At 50.6% G+C, this 7,500-nt stretch overlaps 1 protein-coding gene across 12 annotated transcripts in view; it reads left to right on the top strand.

The window, feature by feature from the left end:
- kaznb (kazrin, periplakin interacting protein b) overlaps positions 1-7,500 on the top strand; it is a 118,785-nt gene that overhangs the window by 88,249 nt on the left and 23,036 nt on the right. Inside the window, exon 1 of one of the 12 annotated variants that reach the window (XM_035520321.1) lies at positions 251-270. The exons of the other annotated variants lie outside the window; for them this stretch is intronic. The gene's annotated coding sequence lies outside the window, so the exon portion shown is untranslated. Of the gene's footprint in view, positions 1-250; positions 271-7,500 lie in introns of those variants that run through there. 12 annotated transcript variants of the gene reach the window in all.

Here is a 7,500-nt window from a genome sequence, read left to right as displayed (position 1 = left end):
ACAATGTTTGCCTCCCTGTTTGTTTCTAGTTGATGGATGAGGTCAGCGCGCCTCACTGCGTGTCAGCTATAAACAGAAAGCAAAAACCTCTAGCCATCTAATCTAGCTCCTTTAGTCCACGAAACCGTTAAAGGTTGTTTGGCGGTCGTTGGGGACGAGAGTCACACGGGAGTCATGGAGTTCCTTTAATGCCATTAACGATCGGACATTTGCGCTTGGATCTCCGCCATTGGCTGTAAACCTATAAAGACTGTTAGGTCGGCGATACAGGTGTGTATCAAACTTTCAGTCTCATACGTGTGTGTGTAATCTGGGTTTTTTGCAAACGGACGGGAGTGATTCCTTCGTCTCGTACGCAGCGATCCGGATGTTCCAGGGGCGTTTCTCGGGGGAAGTGTGGAGTGATAGGGCAGAGTGAGCTATGCTCCTGGCATGCCGCACCAAATTCCTTGGAAAGCCTCACTTGGCGCATCCGTGAAGCAGGAACGGAGGCCGTCGCTCGCCCGTGGCGACGAGCCCGGGACCGTCGGAGTTGACCTCCCGTTAATCGGGTGCCGTTAGGCTTGCGTAATAATCTCGCACGGGAGGCGTTGCACGCTTTACACACCTTCTCCAAACCCCCGGCATGGGACAGGATGGAATTGAATGGCATGGAGGCTTGTCTAACTCGGTAATGTTCATGGGAACTAATCGGTGAGGGGAATATTTGAATAAAGCCCTTTAAGATCTGTGTGAAATGTAGCTCGGCTTGATGCAGAAGTGTTTCAGCGAGCCTCTGAGATACACAGATTGATCGTGATAATATGTAGGTAGGTGTGTGTGTGTGTGTGTGTGTGTTTACACCAGGATTACGCCATTACGCCGGGATACCGGCTCTGTATGCTTACTGCGTGTAGATGGTTGTGCGTGCGCGCGCACGTGGTGGGGGTGTGGATGGGCGTGCGCTAGGGCGTGCTTGCACAACTCATCAGAGCAGGGAGTAGATCCTCGTTGATCGCAAGTGGTGGCGCGCTTCCTGGCACGTGGCCCTAGCGCTCTGAGGTTTTGTCCGCCGCCCTCAAAGCGCGCGAGCGTGCGCACCACGAGCACGCACTTGCATACTTTGCTAAAGTCCCTCCGTGTCGCGTGCTGCCACAGTCCAGAGGGGCAGGAGAGGAGGCGAGCTCGTTCTGACTGTCCGTGTTGCGTAACGGGCTCACTTAACAACCCCGTCACAGTATGCGCGATAATCCGGGAGGATTGGCGTGTTGGCAGATTGCACAGTGGAAGTGAAGTGTTTGTTTTGTTAGCTTTTTTATGCAAGCTTTGATTATTTTGTAGCGGCCGGAAGAAGCGTTTGTGTTTCTATATTTGCTGATGGATGAAACTGAGAGCCGGCCAGAATAGAGGCTCTGTCGCCGTGGAGACACCCTAGCGCTGAAGTGATGAATCCCCTTTGGGTGTTTGCTAGTAACAGTGTAGGACTATAATTGAATTCTGAACATTATGATGGATGGTAAGTGATAGATGAGTGTAATGTGTGCACATGTGTGTGTTTGTGTGTGTGTGTGTGTGTGATCCAAGTTTTTGGTGGCCACCTACTGGCAAAGCGCCTAACCCTGCTCATAATAAAATATAAATCATTTACTGATATCGCCAGTTGGCATGATTAGGTTGATATCTCCAGTCAGCATGGATAGGCCGGTATCTCCTGTCAGCATGGGTGGGCCGGTATCTCCTGTCAGCATGGGTGGGCCGGTATCTCCAGTCAGCATGGATGGGCCGGTATCTCCTGTCAGCATGGGTGGGCCGGTATCTCCTGTCAGCATGGGTGGGCCGGTATCTCCTGTCAGCATGGGTGGGCCGGTATCTCCTGTCAGCATGGGTAGGCCGGTATCTCCTGTCAGCATGGGTGGGTCGGTATCTCCAGTCAGCATGGAGGGGCTGACTGTACATTCAGAAGCCACAGAGCAATTAATTTAGCACAGCTGTCCTCTGCAGATATACACATGCAGTAGTTCTGCAACACATACACACTCACACACACACACACACACACACACACACACACACACACTCCTACAGATACTCACATGCATACCTACATACCTCTACACCCAACTCTGACAGAAGTTACTGAATGGCTTGGTATTTTCTGTGTTCTCCTCTGCTGTTGAAAGGAAAACTGTTGTGCAACATTCTCCCACGTGTGAGATGAGCGCGCCATGCGTCCTGAGCCCCGGCACCGCGGGGCTTTCTGCAGCCTTTTCATGGGCGCCATTCTGTACCACCACAGACAGCATCCCCTCGGTCCCTCTGCCCACGCACGCCTGCCTGCCTCGTCCTCGGCACTGCTCCCAAGACTTTATCAGCACCCCGTTGACTGTCGCTGGACGTGGGCTCCGCGTGGGGCTCGCGACACATGCGGCTGGTTTTCCGGCACGGAAACAGGGCGTGAATCCAGGTCGGGCTGCTGAGGCGGGTGGCTCGTACTTTAACCAGTTTAATCCAGACTAACGAAAGGTTGCGTTAATGATGTGTGTTCCTGTGGAATTCCTGTGTTGTGTGTAATAATGTTGGTTGTGTTATAGTGGAAGATCTTTGTTCTAATGTTGTTCTGTGTTGTGTGTTCTCGTGTGTGGTTGTGTTACATTGTGGGATCTTTGGTCTAAGATTAGTTTTACTGGAAGGAGGCTTTAGGTCTCTGTTACCCTCACTGCACCTGCTGGATTTAAAGTGGCTTCATCGGTTTACTGCAGGAAAAGCTCCTCACAGGGGGGTTTGCTTGTACTTCTAATGTTCTGGAGAGGTGGCTGGATTCTGCTGCAGCGTGGTCTCTGTGTGTGTGTGTGTGTGTGTGTGTGTGTGTGTGTGTGTTTGGGGGGGGGGGGGTTGAAATGATCCCTCCCCTCAGATTGGTGTGGTAGGTGAGGTGATGAGTGACTGCCCGACTGTAATTCTTCCCTGCGTAAAAGCCATTAGCCCCATGGTCCATCAGATGAAGTGTGGCCCTTATCAACATGATGCCGACCTCTGTGGTTTCCCTCGGCAACTGGGAACGCCATTGCTCCTTTGATGTGAATCATATCCACAATTATCAGATGGAAACAGCCCACTGAACACAGGGTTCTAGACACACACACACACACACACACACACAATTTAATATATGCCCTACACATTGCATGTGAACTCTGTTGGAAAAGAGAGAGAGAGAGAGAGAGAGAGAGAGGAGGGAGGGAGAGAGAGAGAGAGAGGGAAAGAGTTTGTGATGTTTGTGTAAACATCCTGTCACGTTGATGTCACTGAACGTGAGGTCAGTGGCTTCATGGAGTTTTTCTTCCTACACCGAGATCCACTGGCAGGAAGGAAAACACATCCTGTGCGTGTGCTCACTGGGGTCAGAGTGCGGCCCCGCCCCCGGCCGACGGCCTTGGGGCCCAGCTGAGGGGAGGAGCACACTACCCCAGGGCTGACTGGGTAATAGACTCAGCCAGACTCACACAAACCAGCATGAGACACCCTTGCCTCTGACGAATCCTTGTTAAGATCTGCGTGGGACGCACTCACCCAGGTAGAGACGGAGTCCGTGCTCGTGGGAGGTGTTTTAGCTTTCTGCTCTTCTGTTTGTGTTTGAACTCCCCCATCAGCGGCTAATGGTGAATTGAACACATAACAGCGGCGAATGCCCTCACCGGTCATTGCTGTTCCAGCTTTCCACCGATGGTAAACGCAACAGAACAGTCATTCCTAATGAGTTGCTCTTTCAGGCATCATTTTCTCTACTCTCTCTCGTCCATTAATGTGCTTAGCAACGGAGTGATGGCCGGCTCAGAGTTAAGAGCTCAGACCACGGCACAGAGAGACCAGTTTACCTGGCAAGGGATTGTGGGAAACCAGCAGGCAGACAGAGTCTGTGTCCATGTGTGTGTGTTTGTGTGTGTCAGTGTCAGTGTGTATGTCTGTGAGTCTGTCCATGTGTGTGTGTTTGTGTGTGTCAGTGTGTATGTGAGTCTGTCCATGTGTGGGAAAGATGTTTTGTTGTATTTGTAGAATACTTTGAGAATTGACACTCAGAGTGCGGCATCTGAAGTTGGCTAGACTAGTCTGAGGCCTCCTGTAACGTTTTTATAGCTCAAGTCTTTAACAAACGATCGTCGTGTCGCATTCCTTCCCGGGAAGATACTCACGTACCCTCGTCCCCTTCAACAGGGATTTACGGAACGCTGCACCTCTCCACCCACAATCACACAACGTCGAGCAAGGTGTGTCAGGGAAGGACCCTTCAGGGTGTTTCTGAAACATAAACCCAGTGCTCCCTGGAGTTCTACGATAACATTCCTGCAGTGGCTTGGAGACAGCTGGGAGCGCTCCATCAGGATTCTCCGGCAGGAAACAACACACTCCACCTCCCCGGCCCCAAACGTATTAAACACCACATCACTAGAAACAACACTTCTTCAGAAACATCATTTCATTAAACACCACTTCATTAAACAGCACTTTTATAGCTCAGTCTTTACTAGAAACACCACTTCATCAGACACACCTACTTCGAACCTTTGCTCACTGACCACTTTACCATCGTAGGCACGAATGTATCTCCCCCGTTAACATGTAGAGTTTGTGTCGGACTTCAGCTCTTCATCAGCGGGGCAGAGCTGGAGTTTGGGTACTGGGCAAAGCAGTGAGGCAGGGCTTGGGGGCATCTGGCTCCCAACAACGTCCAGGCAAGCGCAAAACTGACATCCCCCATGACAACGGACATGCTGTGGTCCCCCGCTCCAACTCTGTAACCCGCTCGGCGTTTCTCGTGTTCTGAATAAACGGTGCGCTAAATTCACACTCTTGTGCAATATGGAGTTGTTCTCAGGGAAGTGTTTCCCAGTGAATTACGGTCACACTCAAGCTGGGTTTCGTGCCGCGATTGCGCTGCGCTGTGCCACGTGGTCCTGCGGTCGCTGCTCACATTTCCTGGTTTTGCAGACTGGAATAATTACATGGCAGTGCAAACAGTTTTGTGTGCCACGAACAGTAAACACTGTGGATTTGGCACTTACCAAAAGCGCTTCCGTCCTTTCCGCATAGCGACCTTCGTGGCGTGTCTCCTCCGCTAAGCCCTGACAAATCAGCTGGGACTTACCATGGCAGTTTGTTTTTTTCCACTTTACCAAACGGCTTGTTCCGTGATGCTGGTACGCCTTTTATATATATATATATATATATATATATATATATATATATATATATATATATATATATATTTAAAATCTGCTTTCGGAGACTGTCATCCCGATACGATCAGGACAGAAAGGTTAGCGCAAGGCGCTCGCGTTGCATTCTGATGCCGAAGACTCTGTGCCACTCCTGTTGCTGCTGTCTCTGGGGCTCTCGACACGCGATCGGATGTCGCTCAGCCGCGGCCCTGGGATGAGCGCTGGAGAGAACGTATGTGAAGCGTGTTTGTCTCCTTTCCCCCCCGAGACCTTAGTTTTAGCAGCAGACGATTCCTGTTAAGAAAGTCTATTCTTGTATACAGTATGTAGAGGAAAATATGTTCTGCGCTTTTACAGTACAAAGCATGTTTATCCTTGCAAGGATGTAAGGACGACTCTGTTTGTTTGTTTGTTTTATTTCCGATAAGACTGATAATATCTCTGTTTTATTTGGAAATGTTTCCAAACGCAAGCACCGAAACACAACCTAGGAGTTTGTCCCTTGAAATGAGACGTGAACTACGCTACGGCCACATGATACAGAGGAAAATGCCGTGTCGCGATTATATGGCTACGTTCTGTGTCGTGAAATATATAAAAAATGTTAGTCATGCCTGTCACATGATTAAACATCCCACTGCATTACTTTGACCAAAATGACTCATGATTGTTGAATGCATCGATTCAGCAAACCACCACAGACATCTCACCTGGAAGGTCTGGGCTCGCTCGGGGTACTGAGGGCCCATTTGCATATTAGATGGATCATTTGCATATTTGGCCCTTCTGTTCAGTATTGCAAAGGCCAGCAATAATCAGTAGACAATATACTGCCCAGACCTGCTGTGCTGTGACAGTTGTCAATATCAGATAACCTTTCACGCACCAATCATGACATTAATCAGCATACTTGCACTTACCATTATCTTAGAGACCGGTCCAGTGATACCAGCTGCTTAGTGGAGCTGATGCTACTTACTGATATCCCTTGTGTTAAAACTGTCTAGCTGTCAGTCTAGATTTCAGCACTGATTCTTGGTTCTTGCAGTGTCTTAGTTTATGGATGTTTTTGGACTTATTTTTACTAGCTAAGGACATTTTGTCTGGGTAGACAACCAAGCACAGTGGATAAGCGCCTCTGCTAATACCATGAATGTAAATATGAACCCTGGACTCAGTCCTCCCTAAAGTGACCGATCCCAATAAAAACAGGCCGTCCCAGTAGGCCCAGTCCGCTTCCGGATGCTGACTCGGGGTCTCCGTCCTGCCCTCATAGTTTGCTGTTTCCAGGTCAGGTGACGGCCGCCCTCTGACCTTTGCGGCCGAACGCTGTCTGTACGGTGAAGGCCTGGTGCGGAGCTGCCAGCCAGAGTCTGGGCAAGCATCAGCGGGCGGAGAAGGGCTGCAGGACCTCGCTCATAACCGTAGCCCGAGGTCGTGGCCGCGCCGGACTGCCGTGAGCCACTACACCCCCACCCTCACGCCCACCCCCACCCTGGTCACTCCAACCAGGGTGGTTCGCGGCAAATAAAAGAGCATCAGGTCGGTGCGTCGCGCTCTCAGACAGTTACATCACCCGTTTGCCGCTGCCAGCGACGGCTCCGGCAACGCCATGGGGCAGAGGGAGCGGCAGGTGTCCGTTTTATGTGGTGAGATGCTCGGATCGTTCTGGAACACCGTTGCTCGCTGGTGTTTAAGCATTTCCGACGTCTGTCCCATTTTTTGCTTTTCATCTCCGCTGGGACCCAGTGTTCCCTACGAAGCTTTTATTCTGATGGCTTCGTAAAAGGGTTTGGCTGGGGGGCTATTTTTTTGGGGGGGGGGGGGTTGGGTGAGGGAGGGGGTGAACGAAGAAAAGATTTCTCCAGAATTGATTTTCTCCACGACGCTGGGAAGTAGAGAGGCGAGCGGTTACTCCGGCTGTCGGGATGATCCGTGTCCGAGAGCCACCGGCAGCGCGGATCGATTGAGAAGTGCGTTTGAGGGGATTATGTGCATGATTGCTCTGCATAACTCAGCCGCGAGTCGCGCTACACACACTCTTTCTTTTTGTTGCTGTCCTTCAATCTCTCTCTCTCTCTCTCTCTCTCTCTCTCTCTCTCTCTCTCTCTCGCTCTCCATTCCCTGCTCTTAGCCTATCCTGAAGTAATATCTCCAAACTGCCGGGAGTTATTGTTATCCTCAAATAGTGGGTCATCACAGGAGAGTGTGTACACTAGTGCTATAATGGGAGACTCTGGACTGTCATGTTGGTGAAGGGCTATGCCACTCATACCCTCACGCGGTGAAGTTTTTGTTCGGTAAA

This window comes from Electrophorus electricus, chromosome 20, assembly GCF_013358815.1.
Source record: "Electrophorus electricus isolate fEleEle1 chromosome 20, fEleEle1.pri, whole genome shotgun sequence".
Taxonomy (NCBI): Eukaryota; Metazoa; Chordata; class Actinopteri; order Gymnotiformes; family Gymnotidae; genus Electrophorus; species Electrophorus electricus.
Note: the sequence above shows the minus strand (reverse complement) of the source record. Positions and strands in the feature narration are given on the sequence as shown.